At 35.6% G+C, this 12,356-nt stretch overlaps 1 protein-coding gene across 29 annotated transcripts in view; it reads left to right on the top strand.

Moving 5' to 3' along the window:
- Positions 1 to 12,356, top strand: part of Adgrl3 (adhesion G protein-coupled receptor L3) — a 734,924-nt gene that overhangs the window by 47,973 nt on the left and 674,595 nt on the right. The gene's annotated exons all lie outside the window — the stretch shown is intronic.

Genomic DNA, 12,356 nt, shown 5'->3' with positions numbered 1-12,356 from the left:
AGATACTCTTCATAGTATATAACCTAACACCAATTTAAAATGCTTACTACATTAACATATTGCCTTCCCAACAATTAATATATGTGATAATATAATGGTGTGAAGTTTCCTTTATAGAAGGAAGACACTTGAACTTATGTTTAAGCAAATTCCTCATAAAAATATATACTTCCAGTACATAATAAATAACCACTTTTTAAAGGTAAATTGATCCAGCCATTAAATTGGCACAAAAACCTTTGAGTTCTCAGATTATATCAGGTATGAGCTACATCATGAGGACACATTAGTGACCACAACACATGAAGAAATATTCTGTGCCAGCTCAATGAAGCTTTCAAAAATGGATGTCTTGAGTGCTTTCCCGAGTGCACACTGTGATGTATTTGTGTGATAATAGCTGTAGCATAATTCTATAAATATGTTTCATTCTTCAGCATTTGAACAAAGGATTGTAAAGCTTTAGTAAATAAATGATCAATATCAGTTGAGGGGAGTTAATAATTATTCAAAAGGTGATTATCATCTATGATACAATTTGAAGTTGTTTTCTCAGAATTATGTTGGGACATCCACTGTTTTCAGGGGATGTTTACAACCTGTTATAAAGTCTCCCAAGTAAATCATAGAATGGCATTTGTGTATCATTTTATACACCTTAGCATTTTAAATTTTTCAATTACATAAAAATTCTAAATTCATTCCCTTAACACAAATATAATTTGGGTTTATCATTATATATTTTCTTAGATAATAAATGAAATTATACTAAAAGTGTGAATGAACGCTAATATCTATCGAGTAAGGAATTAGGTATTACTTCTCTTTATAGCTGAGTAAATTCAAAGTTCATGCATGGTGAATGGTCCCCTAATATCTTACCCTATCAGAATTTCTAATAAGGTCTACTGTCTTTCAAACTTTATTGGAGTTCCTTTCCATCTTGCTATCATTCTTCTCTTACCTGGATTTCAACAAAGTCGTTGAGCTAGTTTTTATGATATCTTGACTGTTCAAATCATTATTTAAACTTTATAGATTGGAGGTGGCCATGAAATGGTTTAGGAGGTAAAGATATTTGCAGCAGCCAAGTCTGATGATCTGAGTTCAATTCCTCAGAACCTCAAACTGGAAGAGAAACAATTCCTGCAAGCCATCCTGTAACTGCTGCATGACTCTGTGGCACATGAGTGCACACACATATGCCCCACACAAATAACTAGTAAATAAATAGAATTTAAAAAAAAAAACACATACAGAACAACAGGCTTATTCTTGCAAATGTTTCCTTAATCAGAGACTTAACAAGGAAGGAGCCAATGGCAAAAATGTTTAAATTAGTAGTATTTTAAAAACATGTAAAACTTTACAAAACAGCATGGATTGTGCTTTGGAGAAGTTTAAGCTATTGACACTCTTCAACAGGAAATGTGTGGTCCCTTGATACGAAGACCTTTGAATGGTGTGGTATGTGAGTTCTATGTGTGCATGGAGCACTGAGCTGAATCATACTCATTTGCCCATCCCTATGTTTTAGTAGTTAGAGCAAGTGCTGTTGCAGTGTACATTTTGTTTGTCCTTCTTATAGATTTTCAGATTACCTACTAAAGCATACTCATGGTGAGTTGTTGAAATGCTTCATTTCAAAGGTTTGCATGTGACCAGGCATGCCTTAAATTGAAAAGTGAAATTAAATTACTGCTTATGTAACATTTCTTTCCATCACTGAATCTAATGTCTAGCACTTCCCCGATCACTCCTCGGTGATTTAATTTCTACCGTCTTAGCCCATTTATTGTTTCTTGAAGGTAGTTTTATGAATAAATTTCACTACAGTTTTGTCATCAGTTTGACTTAATAGAAAATGTTGAATTAATACTAAACTATCAATTGTCTTTCAGTGGAATTTGATAAGAATCAAAACTTGATACGGCATCACTTGTTTGTGGGTCCACCATACAAGGTGTTTTTAATGTTTCTCGGCTGCGATAGTGAGCCAAAAATTTAAGTACTCTCTTTATGTGGACAACTTAAATTAGCTATTTTTGTTTGTCTAAAAATAATCTTTCTTCTTTGAGACGCCAACTAGTTTTTCATCTAAAAGTACACCTAATCAATTTCAAAGAGAAGGAAAAGAAAGCCTGAGCCCGTTTTGAACATTATTTCTCCTCAAAATGTTCTGAGGGCTGGAATTTATTTCACAGTTGTGGCTAAGCAGGCTTCTGAGCTGAAAGGAAGGGGATGAATAGTGTCTAAATCTACTTTAGAAGAAAGCTTGTTTATCGAGCTCCACCTCATTTTCCTTTATCTGTCACTGGGTAAATAATAGGTAGAATTTCTTGGTTCATTGTATTGTACGTGCACAGCATACAGCGTAGCATCAGCTAACTGTAGCGATTTCCATTCTTCCTTGGCTTTTCTATTTTCTCTGAGCTGCCTTGCCCATCTCACATTGCCTGCAATATGATCCAAGCAGCATTATATGCTTTGAGTAATTAGGTTCACCATGTCTATTTTCCCATTTACACATTCATTCTGGAAATGAAGTATGGGTTTCTTTTAGGATGAGATGAAGTGAAGTTTGCTATTAGGTATAAATAGAACTTTTTGGAGATTTGAGTCTTTTGGTCAGCATTTTTTACCCTGTTTAACACATTCATAAGGTTTCATTCATAAGGTTTGATTTTATCCCATGGCATTTACCAACAATGTGAACATATTAATGAATTAAAAAGCATGGAAATGTATTACTGTCTTTTGGAAAAGTAAGTTCTGTAGTGGGTGGTTTGTGGCTCTGTGCTATAACCATGATCTTTTGAGACTCAAATTCTGGCCTCTCCTCTTCTTCAACATCTCTCCTGTGACTTTTGAAGAATCATATGGTAGCTTCTGGTGTGGTAACTGTCTCCTGAGCACTCCATATTTCAGGAAGTAAACAAACAGAGAAGAAAGGGGAATGTGTCTCCAGCTGAATCAGTACCTTCCAGGAAATCCTGTGCAACACTTAAGATCAGCGTGTATGTCCTAATACAGCCTCACCTCCCAAATGCGAAAGTGGAAGGTGTTCCATTACCTGAGAGTGTTGTCCATTAAATAACAAGAAGTGGGTGTTGGTTATGGTCACTTAGCTACCAATTATGGTCCTTGCTCAAGTACTTGATGAGTTCTTTAGGGAAAAGTTAGGTTCAGTTCCCAATCATGGTCATTTCTCCTGAGCTTGAGGAACACTAATCTGATTTCTCTTTCCTTAGTTTTCAAATGGACAAAACAATGCCACACTTGTGGTTAGTGCATGTGGATTTAGGAAGATAACAATGGTTGCTTTAAATATTTTTCTTGTTATTATGACAAGAAAACTGCAGAAGTCTCAAGTCTATATCCTAATGATGACCCACATTATTTTGTGAAGTCTTCCTTTAGTGTCTAACAGGGACTTTTTTTTCTCTGCTCTCTAATGCCTTACAGTGCAGTCTCTTTCTTCAAGTCATATGAACAACTGAGAATGGAGTATTCATCTCTCTTTGATCTGGAGAAAGATTTGACAAAGTGGTGACTAACATTACTGAAATATTCTTTGTAACTGGAGGAGCAGAATGCTATCTAGGAAAGAGTGCCAGTACCTTGGGCAAGTGGTAGGACCATGTCTGTGTTAAAGGGACAATTCCATTGGCTGATCCAAGGTCCTTCATCCTTCTCACATAGTGTGATCATAGCCCTTTAACTCCAGGGCTTTCACATGCTCGTCCCTTATTCTGCTGCTTGGCATCATTATGTGTAGCTGGATATGTGGCTATATCCAGGGCTGTTATGATTTATACCATCTGTTTCTGCTGTGTGAAATTTTCATTTGTCTTTGAGTTCCAAGAATGGTAGGTTATTTAGGTGTAACCACTTCTAGTAGATGATCCAGACAGTAAGAAAGTTTAGTGATACATTAACACAGTTGAGCATGCATATCGGTTCTTCCATGCGGCAGTATGTTACTGATTTTAGAGTTCCCCAATGTAACACCAAGAAGATCCTGACTCTGATATTTGTTAACCTTTATCCTTGAGGCAATACTGGGCATATACTCTGGCAAGGGCTGAATGTTCTTAACTATAAATTAGAAATATTAGCAATGCCTGTTTGGTAGATTAAATAGAGAAATATCAGGCATGTGACATGTTAATAGCATGGCAGATATAAGCATGCACTTTACTGTTGTTTTTAATGAGTATGTCTTTTCCTGCTGGCCTGGGCCCTCTGCCACACCAGCCTCAAAATAACACACTGAGACTCTGTATTTGATATAATGCTGTTGGCCAGTTATTAGTTTCTAATCGGCTAGCTCATTCTTAAGTATTAATCCATTTCTATTAATTGAAGTACTTCCACGTGGTCTTATCTTACCAGAGAGGGGGGCTGGCATTCTACTCTGTAGTCCTCCATCTTGGATCTCCTCTCTACTATTTCTGGACTCCTCCTTGTCTCCTAGTCTCATCTATCTTCCTTTCTTATTGGCCAACAGTGCTTTATTCATTAACCAATATTTGAAACATATTTATAGACTAACATCTCCCATCAGTTGTTACTATTATAGAAATGGGTTTAGGAAAATACAGTGATCATGGTTTCTACCAGTTGCTTCGTAACAACCAATAACAAAACTCATGAGTGACACAGCACACATTAGTATGTTCTTATAGCATGTGTGGAATACTACTATGAAGGGCTTGCCATTCTGTAATGGTGGGACTGGGAGCTCCACGTGCTTTAGAATTCATGGGTCAAAAGTCTTTTGGGGGTTCCTTTGTCCACATGCTGGTATCTCGGATATGTTGATGTGCTTTAATCTGCTCAACTCAGGTTGAGCAGATTAGAGAATAGACATGAGGTCTCTCCATGTGGTTTGGCGTTCTCCCAGAATGACAGCTGTGTCAGCAAGAGGGAGCATTTAAAGAGGTATCATTCCAGGTGACCACAGAAAACTGTATGTATTTGATGACTTCTCTCCAGAAGACTCATAGCATCATGTCTGCCATATTTTATTTATTGGAATATTTAGCATCCTGCTGCTGGAATTAGAGGTGAACACAAAAATTAGAGTTCATGAGGACACTCCAATGTCAGACACTAGGGGATAGACCAAGGTTCTACTTCTGCTTATTGTGCAAGAATGAATGTAATAATCACCACTTAGTTTGAACTTTTTTCTATAAATTACTTGGAAACGTATAATATCCTCTATCCTGTGCTTATCTGATATAGTCAAGAAATTAAGGCATTAGTGAAAGGTATAATATCTACATAGCTTTTCATTTTGTTAATATAGGGACTGGGCACCCTCTGCGGATTACTGCTGTTATTTTTAACTTGAAAAGTTATAGTAGATCTCATGGGCGGGGGGCAGCTCTAGTTTTCACTAATGTAAGTTTATTTTCCTCTTGTTGCAATGAAGAATACGTAGCCTGTTTTAAAAGTAAGTAGTATACTCCCAGACATTTAAGTCTGTTACAAATGTTCATTGACTTTAAGAAGCTATAAACATTTTTGAAAGCTGTAATGAACTAAAAGAAGCATGTTATTCTTGTCACTGTATTTACTGGCAGTTCATCACTACTTAATGTTTTCTGTAAATATTTGACAAACAATGTATTTTGATACATTTGTTTTATTTTTGGTATATTTCTTTTAATGCAAAATTTCATTATAAAGTAATATTTAAAGGATTTAAATTTTTGTATGACAGTTGTTGACTGTTCTTAAGTTCTGTTTATCAGTGAAGGCTGTAGTTATAATCCTATTCAGATGCGAGTGCTCCATTAATTTTTCAAATTGATCCTTGCTATTTATTTGGATGCTATAGCATATCATCAAACTCAGCTAATAGCTCACTTGTTCACTCTGTGTTCTCGATGTTTCCTACTGGGATTTCAGTTTTCTCAAAACTTCAGGTTAATTACCTTCTTGGATGGAATTACTGATATATTTTTTAACAACCCTGATAGTATAGCAGCAAAAGGTTTATTTAAAAAAAATTATTGAAGACAAAAGAAAACAATAATAAATTCATTTTTAGATGGTACTCTCCTTTGTTCACTAAGACTGTTTTCTTCCTTTCTGGTTTTAACCAGTATTAAAACATAATTGTTTGAATAGCATGCTGAATTCTGTTTGTTTTTATTAACTAATTGAATCAAGTGACCTCATACTGGAGCATCTTGTATGAATATGTGTCTAAAAGTGATCTGAATAGCCTGGGTAAACTTGCCTTGTGTCAATGCACTTCCACTCAGAGGGAGGTAAGGAAGTACTTCACATGTTTCTTTCATTCCTCATTACAGTATGAACGCCTTACATAAACATTTCTGTGAGCTAGTTTTGTAAATCATTGGTGAATCTCACTGATTTCCCAAAACCTACCCAGGCCTTCAGACAGGACTCTACAGGTAATTGTTTCTGGCCATTTGCCTAAAGGTGATTGGAAAAATCTTGTTCTTCCTTGGCAATCAAAACTTGCCAGAATTTTGCCTGGCAGCAAAATCATGTTAATGATTGTGTCAGGTACATAAGACTTTTTTTGTTTGTTTGTTTGTTTCATAGAGCTGGGTATCCCAAAATGCAGGGATGTGGTATCGACTTGGTTCTTACTTTTGTGTTTGCACTATGAATAGCATATTCATTTTCTGCCTCCCTGACTATCTCAAGCCTCATGGGTGTTAACTCAGTCTACTCATAGAGGGTAAGTAACTGGTGTTGTCTCTGTGAACATGATACTCATTTACTGGAGGGGGAGGGGAACACAGGAAAAGATTTGCATCAAAGACTTAGTTCCAAGAGGGACTATTGTCTCATTTCCAAATAGGACAGGGAATATTTTGTGCTGTAGGTTCCCCATGGGTATTCATTAAAGCTTCCTGGCTGGGCTACAGGGTTGACAACTGAAAGAATGGAGAGCAGCCTAGTTTTTAATGACAGAACAGTGTTTGTATGATCAGTTCACTCATATGTGTGCCTTTAGACTGAAAATTACACACACCTTCCCAATCAATACCACTTGCCTTACAGATTGCTTGGCTTATTACATAATCATTTTATAATTTATGATTAAGATAAGGTTGAAATTTTACCTTTAAATTCATAAATTCTTAGAGTTGAACAAGTTAGTCTCCAAGGACTTTTGTAGCTCAAGATCTCTATGATTCTGTGACTGAATACTTTTCTAAAATGACGCTTCTTACTCCATTTTAACCTAGCATAATTCAGAATGAAAGCAGTGTTTTTATCAAAGTGTAACATAAACCATTGAGAGATAATATCAATATTAGCAGTTCCAAAAGGGAAGTTTTCCAGCCTTCATCCCTTCCTATTTCAACTACTGTCCAGCCCCATGGTACCTTCCCCAGCTTCAGGCAATCACTTCCATTCAGAATCTTTGAACGAAGTCTTCCAGTGGGGAAAACTGTTGACTGCATCACCTTTTACTCTCATTTCTAGAGGAAGGCATTCTGACCTTTGACACTGGTGAAACTAAAATCTTACATTTGGAAGTCTCAAGTATGTGCTCTTAATTACTGAAGTAGCTACAGTGCTCCTGTCTGCAGATCCAAAGGCTGTGTCTTAGAAACCAGAAACACAATTTTTGTATGAATTATTGTATCTATTTAATGCTATTTGTTGGTATCTTTAAATTTGATTGGTAATGAGAGAGAGAAAAATAGAAGGAAAACTTGAGAAAGGAAAAGGAGTCAGACAGGAACACACACAGACACACACACACACACAGAGAGAGAGAGAGAGAGAGAGAGAGAGAGAGAGAGAGAGAGAGAGAGAGAGAGAGAGCAACACACAGAAGTTTGGAAGGAGTCAGACTACTTATCTTTTTGCCTCACAGGATATTCAGTTGAATCTTTCCCTGGTACAGATCCCACCCCTTGAGAATTTCCACTTACTCCAAACTGCAGAGTTGTACAAGTATGAACATGCCAGGAAACTATAATTATTCCTAGATTTTGACAAAAGTCCCTTAGTAGTTAAGTAGCCACTACCATGCATTTAAGTTCATGAATTAATTATCTCCTGAATAAACATCAGATTGACAAACATCCAAAATTAACTTGATCTCTTGGTCATTCACACACCTGCCACTCCTCACTTTGCAGAATTTTATTGTGACACTCTGTCTTGTCTAAAATTTATTGTTCTAGTGCTTCAGCCTCTTGAGTGATGGGATTTGAGCCATGTACCATTATGCTCAACAGAACTCTTCTGTTTTAACAGCAAGCCACATTCCATCTCTTTCCTTCTTCTTCTTCCTCCTCCTCCTTCTCTTGCTTAGCTTTGTTCTTAGCTTTGTTCCTACTCTTGAGACAATTCTATGTGTACTGGGATATTTGTCTCCTTCTGTGGCACTGACCACGCCCATTGGGGGGGGTGGAGCCATGGGCGGAAGTGAACTGTGGAAGGAGGTCTGAGGAGGTGCCGGAGAAAGGGCTAACCGTGGGAAACGCATCTATGTATGCCTGTATACTGCTGGCTCCCATTATTATCTTAGCCTCTACACCTTTTCATTACTTCTTAACATTCATTTACTTTATATTATGAAAGAATTGAATGTATAATATGTGGAAAGTAACTCAAATTATAGCAAAAATATACAGATCCATCCATTAGAAGACAAAGTTGTGAGCTGTCAAAATGACATTGCTTGCTAACTCATTTGCTGCTGGTAGTGCTGGTTGGAGTCTGGGTTGATAACTGTTGTTGTTTCTCACTTCCATAAAATACCTCAGTTAGTTCTCTATTAACAGATTCACAGACCGGAACACTAGAGTTTCTGAAATGATAAAGCCCATTCGTTTGTTAGTCATCTATATGTTTGACTTCTGACAGTATCATGAAACACCCGGAATAAAATGGGAAAAGTTTGTTTGTTTGATTAGTGTGTGTGTGTGTGTGTGTGTGTGTGTGTGTGTGTGTGTGTGTGTTGGTTGTATTGGCTTGCATTCTATCATTGCCATTGATGGTGTGGCAGACATCATGGTCATCATGGTAGCAATGGGGCTGTCAAAATGATTACCTTGGTGGGAAGAAGGAAGAGAGTAAGAGGAAAGGCCTGGGTTGTGTATCTCCTTTGAAGCCATATGCCAAGACTAAAAACCCTTTCTCTAGATATCATTATGTATGAGTTGCAGTACATACCCATAACTCTATTCACATCAATAGGCTTAGGAGTCAATAAATGGACTCTGGCTAATACTCTGAATACAAAGTTTAGCATAAAGTTCATGATGTATGGGTCCCCACCCATTATGGAGTTGACCAACCCTTTCACAGGGTTCACATATCAGATACCCTGTATATCAAATGTGTACATAATGATTCATGATTCCCAAGAGTAGCAAAATTATAGTTATGAAGTAGCAATGAAATAAATCCATGGTTGGGGGGGTCACCACAACATGAGAAACTGTTTTAAAGGGTCATAGCATCGGGAAGGGTGAGATTCACCACTATAGCACATCTGATTTGAATTCTATGTCTTCCATTTTACAGACAACATTGTCACAATGCTCTTGCCAATTACCTTGTTTAACCTAGGTGAATTTTATCTTCCTTATTTTCCTATAGTTTGGAATAGTTGTAATTATACTTACTGATTACTTTTTCCCTCTTATATTCTGAGGAAGAAATGAAAATTGTTTTACATGTTTTCATAAATGTCTATCAAGCATACTTACTTTTACATCAGCATTACTGCTGTACAGAGAATAGTGAAGTGGAAATCAGATATTCTGATCATATTCATGGTAGACTAATCTAAGTTTAACTCAGACATGTCACTTCTGCGTTATATGAAGTTATTATCCCAATAACCTCATTTGAATTAACCTGTGAATCATGTAACCAAGATAGCACATAACAAGCTATAAATTCTTTGCTAAAACTGTCCAAACCATCCCCCAGTGAGTAGTTATAGAAGCTTTGGAGACTAGAATATAAACCTATCTATGGGTAATTTGAAGATTTTGCTACTCTTTTCCTTTGCAAGTTGAAAATGCAGTTGTATGAGGCATTGCCTTCATTCTTCCTTCTCTCCCTCAGTCTTTTGGTACCTTCAAGGATTAACTTAATTGTCACAGCTCTTTTGTATTATCTTAGAAAAGCTGTTTAATAGATAGGAATACTTTTTTCCCTTTTTCTGACTTACTTTTTTGTGATGTTATTCAAGTGGTGGTTGTCTTTGCCCAAGACAATATAACCATTATTTATTTTCAACTGCCTTTTTATGCTTTGTATTATCTTAAGTTGTTAAATCACTACTCTCATAATACTTGTATCTTCTTTATTATGCAGAAGTATGACTATTGCATTAAGCTGTAATATTCTTTTTAGTTTTAAATTTAGATGATAGAGAATTTAGTAGTAAATACAGAACTGACTACATTTTCAGATAACTAAGAGAGGTTTTCCTTCTTTGCACAAGTACTAAAAATTACTCTCTCTCTCTCTCTCTCTTTCTCTCTCTTAAGCTCATACATGAGCCAATAAAAGTGTTTGGCATTTTTAAGAATACTATTTAAAACTTTTCAAGGATTGGCTTTTTATTTTTGTAGTAAATATTATGATTTAGTAAATGAAAAATTAACAGGGAAAGCACTATTTTATTTTGCTCAGCCAGTGATTCATTTTATGTTAATATTTCCAATCCATTAAATACAATCTTGAAATAAGCTGAGTTTATAAATTCTGAGGAAGACCGAAGGCATCAAAGATTAAAATCATACTTTAAACATAAGAAACAAGTTAAATTTGAAGCATGTTTGATTGTATAGAGTCTCATAATCTGTCATTTTTATTTATAGATAAAGAATTTTTGCCTTTGAAAAGCTAAGTTCAACATTACTATAACAAAGGGTCTAACGTTGTAATTCCCTCATTTCCTATACTTTAGGTCTCTTCTGTATATAACACACGTATACACTCACTACAAACTTCAGGATCAATCAACACATAAAAATTTATAATACCATATTTTGAAACTGAGCACAAAAGTGTTCTGAAATATGTTAATATATAATCCATAAATCCATGACAAATTTTACTGATCTTCATAGAAACATGTTCATTGTCAAATACATTCATTGCTTTTATTTCCCTTTCCAAAACCTTGAATTCCTGAGGATTAAGATGTGGGATTTTTATTAAATCCATATTCCAAAGTTGACCACTGACACACTTTTCTTCCTGTGACTAATACCCTTGCAGTCTATGATAGATCATGATGTCAAGAAACTGATCTTATTCCAATTTCCAATACTTAACACTATACGACAAAAATTCCTGTTGCTTTTAAGTTTGGAGGAGAAAAAAAATGAAGCAATGATTTCAAATAATAGTGCAAGTCTTTGTGATTTCTAACAAATAGTGTGTATCATTGCGTGTTTCAAACCATCCATCAATAACAAGTGTATGTTGTTCAGACAGGTCAGATTATTAAGTTCATGAATGAGGTTTCTGTTTAAAATTAGGATTTTCTTGGTAATTGACAGTGAACAAGGTAGTACAGCAAAAGTATGCTCTGGATGGCACTTTTGGGGGAAAAAAAGAGAAGTATTAAAATTTAATTCCCCCAAAAGTTTACTATGTCTTTTAACCTTGAAGTAAAAGTCAATCAAAACATGATAATGTAATATCATTACCTTATACTTTATTTTACCATTACTTTAATACTAAAGAACTAAAGATTATTTCATCCATCTTTCCCAAAAATTAAAGCATAGCTTAATTATCTTCTTATCTTACTAATATAGATAATCACACATCTCCAATCTGGTAGGTTTATTTCAAAACTGACTCATGCTATATGAATTTCAATAATATACACCACCCATGTCCTCTCACTGTCATATCATTTAAGAAATCAAAATGAATGACAGCATAGTGTTAAAGAAAATCACCACTACTCACAATTGGTTAGACATCTTCACAGTTGCAGGCAAACCAAGGACAATACATTTTCCTTCTATCTAGAGTTTTGCATATCTTTACAGTGTTTGTGTGTCACGAAGCTTCATAGAATTGAGAAGCTTTGAAATCCCCAGAAAATGCCTTACTGAAACGAGGGAGGCAAGAATGTTTGCTTCACATCTTTCTCTAAGACCTGACCATTTTTATCCCTTTAAATTTGTTCATGTGCTAAAATACTACATTTCTCTGGAAATGTTGCAATTCTATTATCCAGTGATGCAAATCAATGCCGACTCAAGTAGGCTTACCAGGCACAGCCATGCAACATATTAGATTTTCCTTTCCTACAGTTTCTGAAATCATTACTTCATGACTCAATTTATGAGACATTTGAATAAATATTT

This window comes from Phodopus roborovskii, unplaced genomic scaffold, assembly GCF_943737965.1.
Source record: "Phodopus roborovskii unplaced genomic scaffold, PHOROB, whole genome shotgun sequence".
Classification (NCBI taxonomy): Eukaryota; Metazoa; Chordata; class Mammalia; order Rodentia; family Cricetidae; genus Phodopus; species Phodopus roborovskii.
The sequence above is the reverse complement of the archived record's forward strand: the minus strand, read 5'-3'. Positions and strand labels throughout refer to the sequence as shown.